Genomic DNA, 24,938 nt, shown 5'->3' with positions numbered 1-24,938 from the left:
CATGGGTAATGTTCCCAGGCTATGTATGGGTGGTTCATGTCACCCAATACGGTGCTGTTGTGAGAGCATGCCCACTCACCAGTGTCCTCAGGACATCTGTGAAGGTATCCTGTGTTTGGGAGGGTTGTCTGTAGCATGCAACAAACTGTAGGCCAGTCCTACACATGGTTAATTGCACCTAGATATTCCCGCAGCAACGGCCACGCCTGTGGCATGGCCGGTTGCTGTTGTGTGGCGGACACACAGCACGGGCCGGATGCCGCCACCCATGCCGCCGCACCATGTGTATGCATGTCTGATCTGTGCCGACTCTAAGTGTCTGAGCATGCCCAGTAGGCAGCTGTGTAGATAGACACACAGCACAGTGCACACCGCTACCGCCTGCAGTTATACCCCGGTGCATGCCTGTATCCCCACGCAACGGCCACGCCTGTGGCATGGCCAGGTTTCTGTTGTGTGGCTGGACACACACGACGGTCCACATTCCGCCACCCATGCTGTCGCAACATGTGTATGCATGTCTGCCCTGTGCCGAGTCTAAGTGTCTGAGCATGCCCAGTATGCAGTGATGTACTGATCAGTAGTTACTTGTTATTCCGACTGCAGCACTAACGTGTTAGTGTACGGCGACCTGGGATGGTAACAGACCGCGTGACTGCGCACTCTGTCCGAACTCCCGATCGGGCGATTGCCTCTGCAAATTATACCACTCACGAGGGGTATGCCTCCTGACAGCGCCTGCTCAGTAAACTCGGTAGCTGCTCTGTAAATGCTTCATACTGTAGTGTGTTCATGTAGATAGGCGAGGTTCGCCCCCGCCCCTTCCGTGTGTGTGTGTGTGTGTGTGTGTCTGTGTGTGTGTGTGTTTCCAGCTGCCTCTGCGACTGATTATGCTTTTAGACGCCCGCAACACATGCCTCGCTATTTCCAACTATTGTCTTGCGGGTGACGCCAGCAGCCTACAAGTATGCCTGTGACAGCGCCTGTTTAGTAAACTCGGTAGCTGCTCTGTAAATGCTTCATACAGTAGTGTGTTCATGTAGATAGTCGAGGTTCGCCCCGCCCCTTCCGTGTGTGTGTGTGTGTCTCTGTGTGTGTGTGTTTCCAGCTGCCTCTGCGACTGATTATGATTTTAGACGCCCGCAACACATGCCTTGGCTATTGCCAACTATTGTCTTGCGGGTGACGCCAGCAGCCTACAAGTATGCCTGTGACAGCGCCTGTTTAGTAAACTCGGTAGCTGCTCTGTAAATGCTTCATACAGTAGTGTGTTCATGTAGATAGTCGAGGTTCGCCCCCGCCCCTTCCGTGTGTGTGTGTCTCTGTGTGTGTGTGTTTCCAGCTGCCTCTGCGACTGATTATGATTTTAGACGCCCGCAACACATGCCTTGGCTATTGCCAACTATTGTCTTGCGGGTGACGCCAGCAGCCTACAAGTATGCCTGTGACAGCGCCTGTTTAGTAAACTCGGTAGCTGCTCTGTAAATGCTTCATACAGTAGTGTGTTCATGAAGATAGTCGGAGGTTCGCCCCCCGCCCCTTCCGTGTGTGTGTGTCTCTGTGTGTGTGTGTTTCCAGCTGCCTCTGCGACTGATTATGCTTTTAGACGCCCGCAACACATGCCTTGGCTATTGCCAACTATTGTCTTGCGGGTGACGCCAGCAGCCTACAAGTATGCCTGTGACAGCGCCTGTTTAGTAAACTCGGTAGCTGCTCTGTAAATGCTTCATACAGTAGTGTGTTCATGTAGATAGGCGAGGTTCGCCCCCGTCCCTTCCGTGTGTGTGTGTCTCTGTGTGTGTGTGTTTCCAGCTGCCTCTGCGACTGATTATGCTTTTAGACGCCCGCAACACATGCCTTGGCTATTTCCAAATATTGTCTTGCGGGTGGCGCCAGCAGCCTACATGTATGCCTCTGACAGCGCCACGCCAGTTAACTCGGTAGCGCTGTGTAAATGCTTCATACTGTACTGAGTTCATGTAAATAGGCGAGGTTCATCTCCGCCCCTTCCGTGTGTGTGTGTGTTTCCGCTGCTTTCAAAAATACAACTGAATAAGCAAATTGTTAAAGTGTTCACAATCAACAATGTGATATTTAAAATCATGTTAAGACTCACATTGTTGATTGTGAACATTCTTAGACATAGCATTTTTCCTGCACACGCTGTGGAAACAACGAAAACGCTGCATGTTTTAATGAACTGTTTAAATGTTACGAAGACTTGTGTTGTGTCGAACTACGGGACTATTCTTGCTGCAGGTTGCTGGTTTGTTTGTGTTTCATAGTACAATATCATGTAATAAGTGTGTTCATAGTATGCTTTCTGTGATGTTGACATGTGTGTGTTTCGTTAGCAGTACGCCTCTGCTTTCTATGCTGTGGCTACATCTCCATTGCTCGCATAGAAAGTGACAAATGGAAGTGTAAGGGTGGATATTTAAAGCCTGGATACTTCCATGTTATGTGTAAGTCTCACGGGCCAACGGGTGATAGCGCATACATGTCTATGAAGTACCTTTGGATACCATATGCGACCTGTCGTGGACGAAATGTTTATGTTGACTGTTCCATCTACCTATGTGTGACATGGTTTGTGGCCATAGGGTGCCAGCAAGTCTTCCCTGTTCATTGGGTGTTTGCCATGGTGTATTGACATCAATCCTATTAATTCACCGAAGGATGTCTTTCTTTGGTGTCAACGCCATAGTTTGACCATCCTATGTCATTCCCAGCAGACGTGGAGATTGTGCCATTGGTATCTTTACACAGGTGACCCATCTGTTCCACTGTATGGAAGCGCAGATCCCCATAGATGTGCTGGCACATTGAGTGTTGTGTACGCCGGTATCTGCCCAGCGGTCTTGCTTTGAATGGGGAGTGTGTACTGTAGACCGTGATCTGTATTCCCTGGGTTATGCCTTGCAACAGCTGTGGATTCCCCAGGTTTGCAGCTATGGGTGCCATCTTGGCCGCACGCTTGTCCATCCATGGGAACTGCCTACTGGACACTAGTATCGGGCTGTCAACATTTCACAGCTGCATTCTCCATTTCCGGTGGATGATCGGTATTAGTATTGCGGAGTAACGATATGTTATGGCCACGCCCCGCACACGGGCGGACGACGAATCATCTGCCAATCCACACCGACACCCATATTTGCATACCCACGATCCCATGTCTGCAACCCTCGACAGTACCCTTGAACAGCCTTCATGTGTGCGGAAATGGGATGTGAACGCACGTGTATGGACGCAGCAGCCTGGGGAGTCCTATTCATATGTCCTGCATTTCATGGACGGCTGTCATCACCCTTGAAGACGCTTTGTGGTGCATATATCTACCTGTGCCGTAGTCACGGCTGTCACCTCTTCCGTTCACACTATGTTGCCTACACTTACTTAAGGAGTAATTTTAGGTCCTGCAATGGACACCGATGTGCATATGTAAAGTTTAGAACATGTTGGACTGTGTCCATTCGCCAGTGGGTTTGACTGCCGTGATGTTCCCCATTCCCGGATGTCTGTCCGCCTACCCATATTATGTAGTGCTACGTAACCCGTGTCCTTCCACAATTTACCCATAGGGTGTTACTGTAGTCCTGCAGGTTGGCAACTGCTTTAGATAATCCTCACAGGTACCATTGTGAACTATCCGCCACTGTATTGTCAGTATAACACAGCCGGTACATGTAGAACCTATTTATTCATGACAGTATGTCGCTTATGTGTGTGAACGCCATATTTTAGCGATAGTATGACCTTCCTAGTTGACGTTGTTGGTGTGCCATTAATATGTGTTCCACAGGTCGCAGGTATGTTCCGCAGAGTGGAAGCGGGTGATCCCCACATACTTGATAGCACCTTCGCTGCTGTGTACGCTGGGATTCGCACGGCAGGATGGATGTCTACGGGTTGTATCTACTGTTGTTTCCATCTTAATGTCTTGTGTCATGCCCTACTACGGCTGTGTGATTCCACCAGGTTTGCTATTATGGGTGCCATCTTGTCCGTGACGCTTGTCCATCCTTGGGAAATGCCTACTGACACTGATGTAGGGCTGAGCACATTTCACACATGCCTTTAGTATTACCCTATGGATGCTTTGCATCCTTACTGGGGACTAAGGCACGCCCTGTACCGCAGCCCTCCCACGGGCGGACAACGGATTATCTGCCAAACAACACCGAGCCCCATTTTGCATACCCAGGATACCATGGCTGCAACCCCCACGGCACGCATGACACATGCTTCATGTGTGCGGAACTGGGATATGGACGCACATGTATGGACACGGCAGTCTGGGGACCTCTGTTCATATGTCCTGCATGTCATGGGCAGGTATCATCAACCTTAAACACGCTGGTGGTGCATATGTTCAGCTGTGCCGTAGTCACGGTTAGTACTCTGATTGGCCGATCCCGTGGATAACGGAGCAGACGCCGTAATTTTTGGAGTCCTACAATGGACACCGATGTGCATTTGTAAAGTGTAGAACGTGTTTGACTGTCCCCATCTGGCCAGTGGTATTGACTGCCGCTGTATGTTCCCCAGTCGTGGATGTCTGCTTGACTACCCATCGCTTGTATGACATGGCCTATCTATATCCACGCGCCAGTATGCGGAAATACAGCAAACCTTAAGCGCCCTGCCCATCTTCATAAACGACATTATGGAACATATATCGGCAAAACAGACACTGTCAAATACGATAGACTCCACAGTGAAAGGATACTGAGCTCTCTCACCTACTAACATGGGTCATCGCCGGAGTACGGAATGCATGACATAGCCGCCCCTTATACACTTCCTTCAGAGTCGGTTTAAAGCGAAATAATCAATAAACCTGCTCATAGTTAGGTGGACAGTGCTCCAAGTCTTGATTATAACGTGACATATACATATCAGTGTTGCATGCCTTACTTCATGGAAACAATAATACGGCAACAATGTGTTAATATATATACAATATTGGTAAATACAATCAGTATCCGGACACATAGTTGATAATTGCTGTGAGTGCACCTTAGAATGTAGTGTGTTGATCAGGTTATTGTATATCAATGTGTATAATAGTAGCATTACGATAACAAAGCATGGAATTAATAAGTACTATTTAAGCATATATTTGACAATTATGAATGTAAACGTGTGGAGGAGACATCCGTAACCTTCCCTGGTTCCACTGGATCACACACGCACACCGCATGTCCGGATTGTGGGTTACGCGACGCACATTACGCATATCCGTAGTCCGCTTATATATGTTTACAGTGTCTGTGTGGTTACGTGTTTTATGCTACTTGTGACTATTCCGTAACATATGTCTGATCCGTTGACGGACGGTGCAGAAAGCACTTACAGCTTTATATATGTAACAGTCTTTGCAGCATGGACGCTTTACGCACACGCACATCTATATGTTCTATAGTCTTCCTCTTTTCCTCTCTTTTCCTAACCCCTGCCTCTTCCCTTTTATTCATCTTACATTCCCTTACTACTGTATCCTTCTGAGCTTCAACTGTTATCCATATGGCAAATGCCTTATTGCATAACCTTTATGTACTAGATAAAATGCTTTGAAATTGACCAAACATTATGTATGATATTAAACTGTTTGAGTTCCTTAATGTATGTTGATTTTATTAACAAAATTGATTTATATTTCTATTTTTATTGTATGTCTTTATTAATAATATGTCTGTCTGTCATTATTATGTTATGTGTGCAGTATTTCTCTCCGGGCCTCTACTGAAAATGGACATATATCCAGCTAGACTAGCCCGGTCAACAAATGTAAAATAAAATAAAATAAAAATAAAATAAATATAAATAGTCGTAATTCAAACGTGACTGCATTCACGTTTGACGGTTACTGTGACCAGTGCACGTTAGCTGTTCGTTGTCATTAATATGCATACCCATGGTACCTATGTACATTTACATATCCCCCGCACACACACACGCCCCAGGCATCCATTCTCCTGCTGGGAAAGGTGCGGTACTGCATGTTGAACATTCCTAATTCCCTCGCCATGGCCCAGGATGCATATGTCGTCACCGCAGGGCTGTTCAGATGACAGCTGCTTATATCCCATACGCATACAGGCCTTCGATTGTCAGGGTGTTGCTGTGGTGCTTTGGGTTTGGTCTTGGCCGCCCACTGTACGGGACTGCCCTGACCCTGTACGAATGTTAGATGAGTCACATGGGCACGCTTTTGTCCGTGTCCATGGTACCATGTCACGCCCCCAATTATTCGTGAACTGCAGCGCCGATTGGCCGGTGTACCCGCTGTAGATGTCGTTATACTAATTGCACACGGTCTGCTCGAAATAACCAATTTCCATTACTAACCCTCCGTGATGTATGGCCTGTGTCGCAATATTACAAGGGTTTAACATTGCGTGACGACTTTCACTGAGCCACAGACATGTCCGCTGCTTTGTTTGGCCCGGTTCCGCTGTGCTACACACATTTAACATGGCGTAACAGGTTGAACAGCTCAGACACGAGGACATCGGGTTGTCCGTCGCTGTCTATTATTGAATGTCTCTGTGGAGTTTGTTTCACAAAGCGAGACAATGTCGGCATTGTTAACGGACATCACGCAGTACGCCCGCACCGCCGCTGGTGACGATGTCTGCCTTTGGCCGGCGAACAGGCATTATGCTGTGCCATTATGTCTGGGGATATATGGTTTCCTTACATAGATGATGTGCCATACTAGCAATGACCCTAGCAATGACCCGCGTCTGGGTGTGGGTACTGCTGTATTACCCACGGGAAGAGTGGCCTTAGGGTAAGTGGTAACCTAGGCAGAAGTTGCCACCGATACATCACCCGCTGGTCTACCTACACCAAATAGAGTCTGGAAAGGTGCCCCGAGTAGAGCAACACCCTAGACGGCTACCTACTTGGCCTATGCCTAAGGCCGGCTATGTGTGTGGTCCCTTGGGCATCGGACTCGAACGTACACGCCTGCCGTGGGTATGTCCAGCATTACCCACATCCAGCCCCAAGGCAGTCAACACAGCATCCATGGCTCCACATGGTGTCCCAGCTGTGTACTCCAGGAACTCTAACTCACACTTAGGACAGCTGTTTAATCTTAGCCTCACCTCAGGATACGTACCTGAGTAGTAGCACAGGGCGACTGTAGTCACACTCCACATAGATGGTGCCTCCACTGACCCTGGTTATTACCATACCATTAGTTTGACAAGCCTTATCTGCAAAGCCATGGAGATGGATCATAATGGGACACATAGATAAAGACATAGGGGACCCGATACTTTGGATACAACCCAGTTTAGCTTGGTCAGAGTCAGATCATGCCCTTTACACGTGTTTCACTTTGTAGAATCAGTCACCAAGGCCATTGCTGAGGGTAAAGCAGTCCATACAGCCTACCTCAACCCGCAGAGGCCTTCGACACAATACCCCTCGGTATAATTGATAAACCCGCCATCTTGAATGTAAATCCATACATCGCCATATGGGTTGCAAACGGGCTAAGTCACAGAACACACATGGCCATAGTTGCTGGTGCCATGTCATACTCACAGCCAGTCACAGGTGGTGTCCCATGGGGCTCAGTCCTGGGTCCACTATTTCCAGCATCTACGCTTCCAATGTACACGCATACACAGGGGGTTATGGTGACAATGTTTGCAGATGACTGCAAACCGGTGCCAAAGTCAGACACACATCTGACACAGATATCCTTCAGGAGTGCCTCACAGATGTGGATAAGTGGTACCAGAGACATGTCCTACAGCTAAATGCCAGGAAATGCATAGGCATACCCTTCGGGAAGAACAAGGTTACCCCGAGCTACCATATAGGTGGCAATCCACTGAGCACAGAGGGGTTACCAGTGATTTGGGGACATGTGTTGTTGTTAACCGCTCGTAGACACACATGTTGCTAACATAGTTAGGTAGACCTTCCACATTGCCCACATCATCATGGAGGGATTCACATCTAGATCAGGGCAGGTCATTGTCCCCTTGTACTCATCGCTCAATAGACCTATGATTGGGTACAATGCCCCGTTCAGAATGTATCTGACCCAACACCTGCAGCAGCTGGAAAGGCACCAACAGTTCTTCGACAAACAGATGCAGGGTCTCAGGTATATGTGTTATACTGACCGACTGAAAGAATTCCAGCTGTATACAGTTGCATACCACTTGCCCAGAGGTGACCCGTGCCTGGCATACACGGCTAAGTCGAACCCAGATCTGATGACTATGCTTCACGTAAATAAGTTAGATCGCTCAGAACCACAAGGGCAGCTGACGTACACCTTGACACTGTCATTAATCGAACGTGTTGTTGGGACGGATTCATCACCCAGACACTCACTATGCTGTGGAACAACATCCCAGTACATGTGAGGGCAAGCACCTCGCTGGCCTTGTGTTAGTATTTACACATGGATGACTGAGTTGATTTATTTAAGTAACCTTCTAACTGAATATTTACATTAGCACATTGTGAATGTTTACATTTCGCTGGTCTATTTTACAGTAGTCATAATCATACGGTTTATGTGTATATATTATGGTTCATTTATATTACTAGGTGTCTGCAGTTCTGTTAATATATTGGCACAATCCGTAGGACATATATATGTATCTTACACAGTCAGACATTTGGAAAACATTTTATGTTGGTTCATGTTTCATATATGTACATATATTTATATTTTCCGATGAAGACTGTACCTTTCAAAGCAATGTCTGATGTCCTCACTGTGTGGGATCTGTAACCCAAGTAAGGTTTGTTCGCTTGTCTGCCTTTAAGGCATGTAATTAGTACCTAGCACATCTAATGTACTGACCAATTAATGCTTGTAAATGTAGTAGGTTGGACTGCATTGTATGTAGTCTGAATAAGTCTGCTTATGAAGCAGACGGCGGGCTCCAATAGACTATGGTGACTGCCTTTAATTCTTGGTGTGCTCTGGTTGGTCACTGACGGTCCCTACAGTACCTCGTCTTTGCTTTAGACTTCATCAGCCGGTTGTCTGTGTTTGTTGTATGGGGAATGTCAACTGTAGTCCCTATGTGTATGACTTGTGTAATGCCTTACTACGGCAGTGTAATTCCACCGGTTTGCAGTTATGGGTGCCATCTTAGTCATACGCTTGTCCATCCATGTGAATTGCCTACTATACACTGGTATAGGGCTGTACACATTTCACACCTGCATTTTGCATTCCCCGGAGTATGGTGTGCATTAATAGCGGAGAGTGACGATGTGCATGACACGCCCCTCCCACGGGCGGACAAAGGATTGCCTGCGAAACAACACCGAGGCCAGATTCTACATACCCAGACTCCCTTGACTGCAACAGTGCACAGTACCCATTACACATCCTTCATGTGTGCTGGACTGTGATGTGGACGCAGCTGAATGGACCCGATACCCTGGGTATTTCTATGCATGTGTGCTGCAGTTCATGGACAGCTATCATCAACATTGAACACGCTATGCGTATATGTGTACCTGTGACGTGGTGACGACAATTAGATCACATGAGTAATGCAGGAAGCTAGCAGGCATTCTCTGAACAGAATTTTTGGGTCCTACAATGGACACCGATGTGCATATGTCAAGTTAGATGTTGCTGGACTGTGTCCACCTGCCCAGTGCTTTTCACTGCTGGTGTATGTTCCCCAATCGCGGATGTCTGTTTGACTACCCATTCCACATGGTGCTACATAACCAGCTGATTTAGTACTGTGAACAAATTACATACATCCAAAGATGCTGGTTAGCAACTGCTTCATATAAACCTCAGACATCCCAATGGGACATATCCGCCACTATATTTCCAATATAACACCACGAGAACATGTTGCTAACCTAAGCATTCATTAAACGATGTTGTCTTGATAGGTGGGAAAGCCAAAGTTTACATATCCTACTTGACGAAGTGTGTGTGCCATTAGTATGTGTTCCACAGGACGCACATCTGTTCCGCTGTACGGTAGCGGTGCTCCTCAGTCTGTTGCTGGCAGATTGAGTGCTGTGTACGCCGGTGTTGGCACGACGGTCCTGCTTTGTATGTGGAATGTCAACTGTAGTCCCTATGTGTATTTCCTGTGTTATGCCTTCCCGCTGCTATGTCATTTACCCGGGTTTGCAGTTGTGGGTGCCATCCTGGCCATACGGGTGTCCATCCATGACAATTGCCTACTGGACACTAGTATAGGGCTGTACACATTACACACCTACATTTAGCATTCTCCGGAGTATGGTTTGCATTATTAGCGGAGAGTAAGGCAGGTGATACGACACATCCCTCCCACGGGCGGAGAAAGGATTGCCTGCGAACAACACCGAGCACAGAGTCTACATACCCAGAATCCCTTGACTGCAACAATTGACAGTACCCATTACACATCCGCCATGTGTGCGGACTGTGATGTGGACGCAGTTCTATGGACCCGTACCCTGGGTATTTCTGTGCATCTGTGCTGCATGACATGGACAGCTATCAGCAACATTAAACACGCTATGTGCATATGTGTACCTGTGACTACAATGAGTTCAGGTAGTTGATTGAAATAAGACATTCCTGTCTTTAGACAAATTTTTGGGTCCTACAATGGACACCACTGTGCATATGTAAAGTGTAGAGCTTGTCGGACTGTGTCCTTGTGAGCACTGGGTTTCACTGATACTGTGTGTTCAGGAATCGCGGATGTCTGTTTGACCACCCATTCCACATGGTGCTACATAACCAGGTGATTTAGTACTGTGGACAAATGACATACATCCAATGATGCTGGTTAGCAAATGCTCCATATAAACCGCAGACGCCCCAATGAGACATATCCGCCACTGTATTTCCAATATAACACCACCGGAACATGTTGATTACCTATGCATTCATTTAACCATGTTGTCTTCATAGGTGGGAATGCCATAGTTTACATATCCTACTTGACGCTGTGTGTGTGCCATTAGTATGTGTTCCACAGGTCGCACATCTGTTCCGCTGTACGGTAGCGGTGCTCCTCAGTCTGTTGCTGGCAGATTGAGTGCTGTGTACGCCGGTGTTGGCACGACGGTCCGCTTTGTATGTGGAATGTCAACTGTAGTCCCTATGTGTATTTCCTGTGTTATGCCTTCCGCTGCTATGTCATGTACCCGGTTTGCAGTTGTGGGTGCCATCCTGGCCATACGGGTGTCCATCCATGACAATTGCCTACTGGACACTAGTATAGGGCTGTACACATTCCACACCTACATTTAGCATTCTCCGGAGTATGGTTTGCATTATTAGCGGAGAGTAAGGCAGGTGATACGACACATCCCTCCCACGGGCGGAGAAAGGATTGCCTGCGAACAACACCGAGCACAGAGTCTACATACCCAGAATCCCTTGACTGCAACAATTGACAGTACCCATTACACATCCGCCATGTGTGCGGACTGTGATGTGGACGCAGTTCTATGGACCCGTACCCTGGGTATTTCTGTGCATCTGTGCTGCATGACATGGACAGCTATCAGCAACATTAAACACGCTATGTGCATATGTGTACCTGTGACTACAATGAGTTCAATTAAGTGTTGAAAGAAGGCGGCATTCCTGTCTTTAGACAAATTTTTGGGTCCTACAATGGACAACACTGTGCATATGTAAAGTTTAGAGCTTGTCGGACTGTGTCCTTGTGAGCACTGGGTTTCACTGATACTGTGTGTTCAGGAATCGCGAATGTCTGTTTGACCACCCATTCCACATGGTGCTACATAACCAGGTGATTTAGTACTGTGGACAAATGACATACATCCAATGATGCTGGTTAGCAAATGCTCCATATAAACCGCAGACGTCCCAATGGGACATATCCGCCACTGTATTTCCAATATAACACCACCGAACATGTTGATTACCTATGCATTCATTTAACCATGTTGTCTTCATAGGTGGGAATGCCATAGTTTACATATCCTACTTGACGTTGTGTGTGTGCCATTAGTATGTGTTCCACAGGTCACACATCTGTTCCGCTGTACGGTAGCGGTGCTCCTCAGTCTGTTGCTGGCAGACTGAGTGCTGTGTACGCCGGTGTTGGCACGAGGGTCCGCTTTGTATGTGGAATGTCAACTGTAGTCCCTATGTGTATTTCCTGTGTTATGCCTTACCGCTGCTATGTCATGTACCCGGTTTGCAGTTGTAGGTGCCATCCTGGCCATACGGGTGTCCATCCATGACAATTGCCTACTGGACACTAGTATAGGGCTGTACACATTCCACACCTACATTTAGCATTCTCCGGAGTATGGTTTGCATTATTAGCGGAGAGTAAGGCAGGTGCTACGACACATCCTCCCACGGGCGGAGAAAGGATTGCCTGCGAACAACACCGAGCACAGCGCCTACATACCCAGAATCCCTTGACTGCAACAATTGACAGTACCCATTACACATCCGTCATGTGTGCGGAACTGTGATGTGGACGCAGTTCTATGGACCCGTACCCTGGGTATTTCTGTGCATCTGTGCTGCATTACATGGACAGCTATCAGCAACATTAAACACGCTATGGTGCATATGTGTACCTGTGACGACAATGATTTCAGGTACGCATTGAAATAAGAAATTATTCGATTCTTTCCACAATTTTTGGGTCCTACAATGGACACCACTGTGCATATGTAAAGTGTAGAGCTTGTCGGACTGTGTCCTTGTGAGCAGTGGGTTTCACTGATGCTGTGTGTTCAGCAATCGTGTATGTGTGCTTGACTACCCATACTGTGTTGTGCTACAGGAACCATGTCTTCCGACACCAGAAACCAATGCTATACATCCAATGTTGCAGGTTAACAACCACTTTCATACCATACCCAGAGGTCACGATTGGGAGGTATTGCCACTTTATTATCGGAACAACACCCCAGACTGTGTACATCATGGGAACTTTAGGCCAGTCTTACCGCCATTTCCAATTGTAATTGGCAGACACATGTCAATACATGTATGATAACACATATTGTCATGCAGAAGTTGATCTATGTTATTTGGACATTGGCTTCTGCTTTTGGCATCCGTTGCTGTGAGTGTTGCCAGTTACCATACACATTGCTTGCTCAGAGGCAGACTACACAATACCGCGCAGTACTGTGGTCTCCTTTAAGGACCCTGAGCCAGTGGTCGATGGTACGGCAGCCACTGCATCAATCACATTTGCCATCTACCAGTACCTACAGGACTGCATGAGCCAGTCATTCACTTACCCAACTGTGGTTCACTGTACCAATGCCAAGCATCCAGTGTGGTGTACCCCAGCCATACACAAAATGTACAACACGAGGAGGTGGCTACTACAAGGTGGAGCAGACACCTTGTGAGGTGTGACACCCTTGGTCATCATATGTGTAGACTTACACACTGTCATGAAATAGTCCAGGGCACATTCCACAGATATACCTACATGGACCTGGCTAACAATCATACCACCTTCAGTTGCTATGCTGGACACCTGGGAGCTCAGTCCCACATATGCTCTGACTGGGTTCACATAGAGGTGGGGTTTACTCAACATACACACATTGCCAACATACAGGCTGACAAGTCCAGTGAGGACATCTCCACACCCTCCCCACACATGAGGTGATGTGTGTACCACAGGTTTGTGGTCACCAAATGTTCTGTGACACACAGGTGGGACATGCTCTCTCCAGGGTAGTGGACATAGCATCGATGAGACCAGCTGGTGACCCCGCTGTGTACTCCACTATCTCGGTTATGAATTGGACCCACAGTTAGGACAGCTATTTCTTTGTAGCCTCACCTCAGGTAGGGTACCCAGGTTGTGTCACATGGCAACTGTAGTCCCACGACAGAAGGCCAATACCTCCACTGAGGCTGGTTATTACTGTCCCATTACCCTGAGGAGACCTATCTGCAAAGACATGGGGAGGGATCATACTGTGGCTCGTACATGACTGCATAGGGGACATACTTACTTTGCCTCACACACGGTTTGTCTTGTTCAGGGCGGTTCATGCCTTTAAAGCATGGTTGACATTTTCAGGACAGTCGCCGAGGCCACTGATGGGGTGTTGCAGTCCATACAGCCTACCTCGACCTGGCAAAGCCCTTCATCACATTACCCCTCAGGTATCGCTGATAAACCCATTGGCTGGGATGTGAACACGCACATCACAGAATGTGTTGTAAACTGTCTATGTGACACAACCCACACGGTCATAGTTGCTGGCAGCATATCAGACCTACTGCCTGTCAGAAGTGGTGTCCCATGGGGCCCTTCCATGTGTGCACTCCTGTCATACACCTACATCTTCACGGTACAGGCACACACAGGGTGCTATGGGCAACAGTGTTTGTAGATGACTGCAAAACAGGTGCCATAGTGGGACAGACATCTGACACAGATATCCCCTCCCAGGTATGCATATCTGCTGTCAGGGACATGTCCCACAGCTAAATGCAACGTCATGCAACATCATACCTGTGGAGAAGTACTAGGTCACCCCTGTCCAGCATATAGGTGGCTGTCCACTCAGCACAGGGGTGATTACCAGGAATCAGGGGACAGTGTTGATGGTCACCATTCATTCCACACACACGTTGCTGTTATCGTGGTTGTGTGGGTCTTCTACATTGCCCACCTGTTGGTGCAGGGATTCACATCTACATCAGGCTAGGTCATTGTTCCCTTGTACCCATTACGTGTTACACCTATGATCTACTACATTGCCCCATTCAGACTGTATCTGACCATACACCTACAGCAGCTGGGAAGCCCACATAGGTTGATCGTTGTACAGATGCAGGATGACACCATTTTGTGTAATGCTGCCCCACATGTAGGACCCCTGCCACATCACGCCACATACCTGCTGTTTGGTGTTGACCTGTGCCTGACATACAAGGCCATGTCAACCCATATGTCATGTGTATGCTTCACCTACTGTATCCGCATCCCTCAGAATCACTAGGGCAGGTGACATTTACCTTGTCACGGTCATTCATGGATGTGTTTGGGTGACACATATATCACCCAGACAATCATTATGCTGTGGATCTACATCACAGTACATGTGAGACAGACATCCTTCCTAGCCTTGTTCGCAGCTATGTTGTCCATTGGATGGAGAATTGCAGGTATAGGCCAGGGATTACATCATTATCACTGCTTGACGGAGATACAGCAATATCATGGGTATTTCATCTGAAGCACAGAAGGTTGGCAAAGTCATCCTAACTATGGTGTAGTATTATGGCTGGGCCTGGGACGATGGCCTACCCTGTACCTATGGACGTGTGAACCTATATTCATAGTTTGTCACATGTACAATTGTCTATCCACTATAGTCTTTCGCCACTGTATATTTCTGTGGCACATGATTGTCCTCTGTATTACATGCAGGTATGCTGTGTACATTGCACATACGCCACAGTTGATGACAGTGTATCTGTGTCCCTAACACTGTGATACTGAGGACTACCACACATCCTTCACAGCATTCCATGCATATGTCCATTCTATTCTTCTTTGGCCTATGGGGGGGTGTTAAGGCAAACATTACTCAAGTCCCTGTTTGTGCATGCTTCATGTTGGTGTTTGACCAGGCTCCGTTGCAGTCATGTGTTGGACAGTAGTGTGTCTGTGTGTTTGCCATGTGTTTTTATTGCCAGTACATCTGTGGGAGGTGTAGTTGGCACATGTTCCTCTTTGCAGGGACACCCATCCTGGTGTTTGTGTCATGCATCTGCACTTGGCACGTGCCATATGTCCTGTACTATTCCCACAGTCGTGTATGCCTTCATGCACTACTACTGCGTGTTACTGGCTGTGTGTATGTGGTACACATGGACATTGTGATGTTTGTCTTGACCTATTCCAATGCTAGAACGTAAACATCTGTCAATTAAGTCTTTTAAATCAAACTGTAACACTCATTCGTATTTTCAACATGACACTCATTAACACAGGAAGCTGGGATTAATAACATTTTATTACTGTGCAGCAGGAGGCAAAGGAGTATGCAGTCAAAGTTTAGACATTTGTTCAACTCTATACATGTTACATCTGTATGAGCATTCTGTATACTATCATCTTTTGCACACATTAATGATGTTGTCAGTCACAAGGCATTTACATTGCTAGAGTACAGAACATTGTATTCCTACAACAGTGCTCAGGTAATGCTTATTACATGTTTTCCCATGAGGATAGCCCAACCTTGCGAGCCACATATTCAGTTAGACTGTACTTTGGTAAGTTCTGCTCTGACACGGTTCCAACACTGTTCATATTCAGTCCTCACCCCGTGTCCTACTAGGTTCCTGTGTCTCTCTGCTGAGCAGCTGTACTCTGTGTTACAGCTCACAAGCCTATCCTCCTCAGTAGAAGGATGACAGATATACCTGTACATACATGTATTATTCTGTAACCGAGCAGATGACTAATGCTGACTGACATACACCTGCTGCACTGGTTACTGCTAGGGTTAGGTTCAATCACACTGCAGCTACACTACAAGCAATTACATGCATGAGAAGCTGTACTGCTATATTGTCAGGTAGAATAATATGCATTATACACTATTAGCTTCTAAAGTTGCACGTCATATTATGTTTAAATATGTATTTTGCTAACATTCTCCCTCCTTTGATTGCTTCTACTCTATCCAGAGACATATACAACATTATTTCATTCCCTGGCCTTCCTCTGTGGAACGCTTAACTAGGCAGGTAATTTGATGAACATTGAAAGTAGGATTGCATTTTCTATTGAAAAATACCACAACAGGTCTGGATCCATAGTCTCGGTACAGGTATGTTGCCAGAGTCCCTGACTAATACTTACATGCACAGTATCCCGCACTAGACACATGCTCCCAATATGAGCAGAACAACACAAATGGCAATCATGATATTCAGTATGACTGACCCCATCCACCCAATGGTTTGTGGAAATGGTTCGCAGTGGGTTTGGGCCTGGTTCCGCCATGGATGACACCTGCTATATTACCTGTAGGTGGGCGTTGCTTTTGGTCTCTTCATGTGGTAGTTGGACACAGCGATCTTCTTCAGTAAGCGCCAAGACGCACTCAATTCTCAGCGCCACGGTGCAGTCGTGCACTATTACATTTTCTGACACAACAGTTCTCATTGCATCCAGTTCATCAGTCACATGTTCAGGAGCGGAAAGTCACATTCATCCTTCCTCCGACAGTTTTTGATAACTTCCTCTGTTCCCTGATTGATTTCACTACTCCAGAAGCTGGGGTGTTCCAGCCCAGGTTGTGACGCTGTCACTGAAGTCCATATGAATCGGTATTCCTTTATCTCTTGCAGAGGACTGACATGTCAGAACAGCTTCCATTTCACCCACTGGATTAGTAGGTTTCTCGACTGTGTTCCCAGTTCTTCGAGCTATATGTGTTATAGTTCGCTTCGCACCCACAGGCAATTGTACAGTATGTCATGTGACTGGAGCCAGATAACCCAAATAACAACTGCCGGACCAATTCCCAGGTAACCATTGCTATGCTTATTTCCCACAAACAACATAACTATATTCTACTTTATTACTGATGCGGGTTACCTCTGCATGTAACAAATTCCTGTCTCTAACAGAGGACTGTTTATACAATTCAGGATGTTTCTGCACATCCTTCAACATTGTTCTCATGATGTTTCAATACAAATTAGGAATGGTGCTACAAGTAGTACTGTGATCTTTGGCTGTTATATGACATTCGTAAGACACAGTTATGTTACAAATACTCCCACCAACTGAAACTGTACCATGTTTATGATAACATACAATTCCTTTTTGTGTAACAGGTAAGTACATTGCCACGTTGTCCTGTGATCTCACAGAACCTGTATCAAAGTGTAGATATTCACAAGTCTCAATCTATCCCCAAGGGGACAACATGCATCGGAAGTCCTCCATATGATGTAGGTATGGCAGTACAAACACAGCAATTTAAAGTGTTCCTAGTCTCTATATGCACACGCATCATGCCTAGGTATCTGTTGAAGTGTGGAAGACACTCTGTGGCCAGTTCATCACGTATCAGTATTTGTATCCGTGTAGTTATATGCAGGTAAGGTCCCGGAAATTGTAACGTAAACACAAACATGGTTAATAGGTGTATAATCATTAGGACAGCAAACATAAATGTCTTTGGGGTTGCTTTGTATTGTTATACAGTCTTCGCCAGGTGATTCGGGCTCTTTGGTATATCAGCTACAAGATGTCAATCAGACTTGATATCCTTTACCAGTTTGAGAAATGTGAGGTGGACCCAGGACGACCTCTCTGCAAACTTTACTGCGGTAGGCGATGCCAACAGTACCCGGTTCACACATTCGCACTGTTCAATTGGCCATTATGTTCTTTTGATCACAATGACATACACAAAGGATACTGGTGTCAGCTATGCTTCCGCCTTCGCTTGCTCTTATCTGTAACAGACTTTAACTGAGGAACAGTGTTACTAGTTAAGAATCCTCTGATGTCACCTGTTAATGAGTCATCGACCACCGGCTGTGCAGGCAAGACAGCTATCCACTGAGGCACATGATATGCCATTCCACATACTACTTCAAGTGGGTGCAGCACTTTACATTTGGAACTGTTGTCATGCTCAGCAATGCTAGAGGTAGACAGCTCATGTAACTCGCCTGGATGTCACCCACCAAACTCCTCTACTTATTTCTCGATCCCATTCTGCGCGGCAGCAGTCGTGTTGAGTGTGGGTTGTACATGCAATTGACATTCATGGTAATAAGCAATCCCCAGGTAGCGTGATTGTCTGGTTAACTACATGTGTTCTATTGTCACTGTAGCTTCTTTACAGCATGCCAGATCTAGGGATACTTAATTTTACTGGCACCTTTGCCACTGCTGCTGCATCCGGATTACTGGTTGGGAATGCTTCTACCCATTTTGATTATATATATGTGTAATCGCTAAACAGTATTTGTTCCCTTCACATTTATGCAGATGTATGAATTCCATACAAATAGTACGGAACGGTTAGGGTGGTGTAGGTAAACTCACTCCCTTCGGTTTAAATACTCCCTGTGCATGATATCTACGGCAAACGTGACACGCTGCTCATGAGGTTTGTATGTGGTTCGTAATTCCGGATGTTATTTGTATTCTGTTAACCAAATGTACCATCCCCCCTGTTGAGACATGTCTCTACCCATGGCTCCACAAAGCCGCATATCTGAATATATTAGACGTTAATATTGGCTTTATCACTGTGGATATGTGCAGTCCGTGTTCAAGGATTGCTCCTCGTCATAACCACGCCGGCTTTTCTGCTTTCGTAGTTGCTGTTTGCATTGTTTGTACAGTTTCTACATCTAAACAGTCTGAGGTTTGTCATTCCTCATTCACACAGACACTTTCCAACTGTGACGCTGCTTGTTTTGCAGGTGCATGAGCTCATGCCTCAACTTTCCTACTGTTATCCTGTTGCTTTCTATGCCCTGCACATTTACAATTACCTACTTCAGTGGGTAACTGCATGTAGTGTAATGCATTCAGGTTCGTATGCATGATTAATCGGTTTACCGTGGATGTTATCATTCCCCTATTCTTCCACTGCTGCTCATAAACATGCACTGCACAGACAACAGAATGACTATCGGGACATATGTCCACACATCATTTTTCCGCTACAGTACAAGCACGTGTTAAAGCTATCTATTCTGCTGCTTGAGCAGACACGTTATGCTGCAGGGTTTGGCCGCCTACAATGTCATTATCAATAACTACTGCATAAACTACTTCATTCGCTCCTGTAGGACTCTGTCTACATGATCCGTACACATTAACTGTCACCTCTGCATCATCTAAGGGTATATCAGTGTTATCATGTCTGTGTGTAGTTATTTAATCCATTTCGTATAGGCAACTGTGTGGTGTGCCATACACAGGTGTCAGACGTGACGCTGATAGGTTTCATGTTGTACAACGCTCAATCACCATGTGAGGTTGACTCAGTGGTATGGTCAGACATGACAAATGTCTAGCACGAGTCAGGAATTCTATCTTCTCTTGCAGCAGATTGATCGCAACTGCATGACACATTCTCACAGTGAGAGGGTGGTCTAGTAACATTACGGCCGGGCCTGTACTGCCATGGGTGCTACAACAACTGCTCTGTACACAATGTGGCACTGACCATGCCACAGTGTCCAACTGCAATGAGTAGTCATCTATTTAGCGTTGCTTACTTCCCTGTTGTTGCATCAAGACTGACGTCATATATCTCCGCTTACAATCTACGGTCTGACAACATGTGTTATGATTATTCACGAGACCTACTACAGCTGTTGAGGCTATCAATCGCTCTAGTCTGCATAACGCTGTTTCTGCTACTGTAATCTATGTGTTGTGCTGCCATAGGTGTATTAAAGGTTAAGGCAAACAATACAGCGGATTCCACAGCATTGTTTGGTATCCAGATTTAACATGTGTTAGTCGGCCCAGACACGACATCATTCCCTTCTTGTTAGTTGGCTTGGGTGCTTATTATATTGCTACCTTCCTATCATCATGTGATGTTCTACCCTACTTGGATACCAGATATGCCAGGTAATTGACCTGTATTCTCTGTAGTTGCAATTTATGCTTGCTTACTTTATGTCCCTGTTCTGCTGATTATCTCAATAATGCTATTGTATCTTCCATACATTGCTGCTGGGTAGGGGCCGCAAGCAGAATATCATCCAATTAAAGTGGAGCTTGACTGGCCCCGGTGGAGTTGACACCGGAATGTAGCTAGCCATCCCCTGTGAGAATATCGTTGTACTTTCACAGTAGCCCCGCGATAGCCGGGTATGGCTGTATCTGTCACCCTGACTGTACAAGCAAAGCAATACGGACTATGTGGATGTATAGGTATTGCAAAGTAAGCATAGCTTATATGTACCACGGTAAGATACTTCTGTGGCATGTTCATAGCATTGAATATAGTGTGTGGGTCTGGCACCAACGCTACCCTATGTATTCTTACATGATTTACAGCTTATACATACTGTACCATCCGCCATTCCCTTTGGTTTCCGATCAGGAGATACAAGGGTATTGCATGGTGAATAGCGATTACTTTGTGGATGGGGAATTCCCTCTCTGACTTTGCAGATATCTTCTGGTGTCCACGGTCTATACGCCACGGGGTTGGGTCCTGGCCTTCCTGTCCTGCATGATGGTTCGGTACTTCAATTAATTGACAGATATCCTCACTCTGTTTTAGTACTGTGTTCTTACCGGGTGTCCCTAGGTATGTTACGTGTTCGGGATGTGGTTTCAATAGCTTCTATTACATTTGTTCGTTGTGCTACCTCTGTTGCCACAGGATAACGTGTGGGGACTAGCCTGCCCTCCCGCTAAATATCCTGCATGTGGTATCTGAGGTGGTAGGGTGTTGTGGGGCGCGTCGGTACTACTGTATTATGATCTTCTCTGTGTACGTATGATGCTTAGCCATTTGTAGTGTTCTATTCCCTTCGGTACACTACCTCAGTCCACCGATGTGCATGACGGATACCCAATTGTCGCTGTTTTGTCGCCTGCACATCTTAGGGCTGCCACCTTTTCCAATGCACAATGTGGGACATTAGTGTTCGAACGGTAATTTTCCTGGAAAATGCATACCCACGGCCAGTACATAGGACAGGTATTCAGGGTTTGCCAGGAGAGCGACCAATTGTTGTAGCATTTCAGTTGCTTATTCTGTTTATTATTATATTTTGCTGTTCCACATACAAATTTACTGTTTTATGCTACCATCTTGATATATATCTGGGAAATGTTTGTCCTGAGATATCAGGACATTTGACATTTGTTCGGTTTATTTACAGGACACGGCTGGCCAGAGAGGGCATATCCCTCTCAGGGTGGAACAGGTGTTTACCTTGGAACATATGCATCAAATTTTCAGGGATTACAATGTTTCAGTAACGATATGTTGCCTAATATACCATCAATGTCATATTTATTACCCCATTTTGCTGCGTAACTCACATTATGTGCTCTCTGCGATTGCATATTCTTCACGTCACCCGTCAAACGCGGATCACATGATCTGTTGCTTCAATAATCTCCCATATCCTCTACACGACTGCTACGCACTTCTGTCATAACACGGTGTCTCCTTCCCTGTATCCACTGTAGTGTCTACAATCACTATTTACTCTGCTGTGTGTTCCCCTGACCTATGTTCAGATTTAACAGTATGTGGGTAGGTCTTCCACCCGATATCACTACTGTTAACAGAAACACAATGTAGTCTGGTCCCTGATCTACAATAGACACAAAAAGGCAGACACTCCTTACCTGGGCCTCCTGTTTCAGGCTGCACGTTTTCTTCTTGGGATCCAGTTTTCCGCTTTTCAGCCACAGATCAGACAGTAAACAGCCTCTTTACACACAACAATTCAGTCGGAGGTCTTTTCATTCAAGAAGAACCATTTATGCATATTCTCCAGCATACATGTCTAACCAGCCATGCACTCTGACCTGTAGCTTACCAAGGGAATTCCAGATTACAAGGATCACAATGTGAAATAAGTTGTTACAACCAGACTGTAGTTATCAGTAGGCTTTTCTAAGTGACAGCCGATAACACAGGAGGCTCGGGTTCAGAACGTTTTAGTAGTGTACACAGGCAGGCTAAATAATATACAGTCCAAGTATGAGAGTTTTGTCTGACTCTATACAGTAAGCAGTTTCTTTATATAGTGTTTACAATCAGCTTTTGCCCACCTTACTGACGTGGTCGGTCACAGGGCATTTCCATCACTATGGTCCGCAATAGTCTATACATACGTGGGTGCTGGGGTCGTGCTTTTAAATTGTTTTCTCATGGGAATAACACAGCCTTGCAAGGCACCTTGTACATTACAGTATCCTTTTGTGATTGTAGCTGTTTCAAGGACCCTAGACTGTTACGATACAGTGGACAGTTAATTTCTTAATACGTTGCTTTGTCTCTCTGGTAGGGAGTTGTACTGCTATCTTCGATTGAGCTCACAAGGCCATCCTCCTCTGGGGAAGGAGTGCTGTTATGCATGTACATACATTTATTGTTCTGTAACCCAGCAAATAATTAATGATGACAGACATGAGCCTGCTGTACTGCTTACTGCCAGGTTCAGAATTCCATCACAGTACAGCTTAGCTTCACCAATTACATGCAGGCTTAGTTCTACTGCCATATTGTACGGTACAATTCAATACATTATATAGTATTTCGAGTGTAAACTGGAACTTCATATGTGTTTCTATATATTTTACGAACAACATCCATCCGCCCATATGCATGTTGTTCCGTCCTTTACCTTGACCGTGTGTATTTGTCCGTCCAGCCACGCTAATCTCCACATGTGATGTCCCAGTTTCCCCTTCTTTGCCTGTAGCACCCTGTTAGGACGTCCTGTGTGGTAGGCACCTGTTCCGCTATATGTGATCGACTTCACTGCAAAGATAATCATCGATGCGGTGGTCCAACGACCCGACTTGTCCACATGTGTACAGTTATGTGCACCGTGTCGTATGCAAACCTAGATGGTTTGGACGGGTACATACTACATGCCGGATGTACACATTCTGCTGACACATTCACATGCAGACATTTACATATCTGTACCTGCGGTGGGTTGGTGACATGTGGGGTACGTATTTGCCCGCGTGGCATTGCCTAACACAAACATCTTACCACAGTTCAGGTATGCACATTGTGTGTGGTTGTATAGCTGCACACGGATGCTAGCAGGTTTGGGTGCAGGGGTATACATGGGTGTGACTGACATGTACAATGAGGCTATTGTGTAGTACTTCCGAATGCATGGGTTCTGCTTCTGGATATTACACTTCATCATACACCATCCAGTGTATGCAACAGAGACGTTGCTGGGTCTGGGATATGTTGCTATGCACATGTTTGCCTGTGTTTGAGGTATCTTGCTTCCTTACTGTTGTTATGTCAGCACAGCTACCCGGCTATGTACTGTCACTACTGCTTGTGACCATTATGGTTGGCACCTTTTCCAATGCCCATAGTGGGGCATGTTATGTGGACACTTCGAATTTGCAGTACTACACATACCCAGGGCTAGTGCAGTTGACAGAACTTCACTTGTTTGCCATACTATGAGCTTATTCTGTAAGCGCATGGGTTCCTTATTTATTTTCTTATGCCATGTCTGTGTTCCATATCGTAATGTATATGTTTTATGCTACTATTTACATGTATATTGTGGGAATTTGCGTGGCAGGGGATCGGAGGTCATTTTCCATTTTTACGATTGTTGCAGGGACACGACTGTCCAATCAGGGACTGTCCATGGCACATTGGGACAGCAGGTAACCCTGGTGACCATGCCCATGTCGCTACTGGGGTTTCCATCTTTTCCATTTTCCGATCTGGGATATTTCCGGGACTCACATCTGACTTTACAGGCCGACACATACAACCGGTCACTATATAGCATAGAAATTCACTTGTTTGCCTAAATAATATGCTTATTATTGTGGCAATTTCCTTGCTTATTCTGTTTATTGTGTCATTTAGGTATTTCTTTTACAGAAATAACCAATTCATGCTACCATTACATTAAATACGGGATATCATTGTGTTCTACAATCGTAGCACATCAGCCATTTCTAATACGTTTTTTCGGGACACAACTGTCCATGGAGAGACTGCCCCAACCAAAGTGGGACAGGTGGTGACCTTAGTCGCTGATCCTATGTCGGTGCGGCGCGCTGACATGCGGCTGTACACCTTCTCTGAGTGTAAACACTGACAGTGCATTGCGGGACTAACGCGGTCTTATGCGTATCCATTGCTCCTTGGACGGGTACACTTATGCCTTCGTGGCTTCTATTTGCTTCTCCGTTAATTTGGGACGGGAC

This window comes from Protopterus annectens, chromosome 2.part0 (genome assembly GCF_019279795.1).
Source record: "Protopterus annectens isolate FY-2018-M chromosome 2.part0, PAN1.0, whole genome shotgun sequence".
Lineage (NCBI taxonomy): Eukaryota > Metazoa > Chordata > Ceratodontiformes > Protopteridae > Protopterus > Protopterus annectens.
This window is presented reverse-complemented; position numbering follows the sequence as displayed.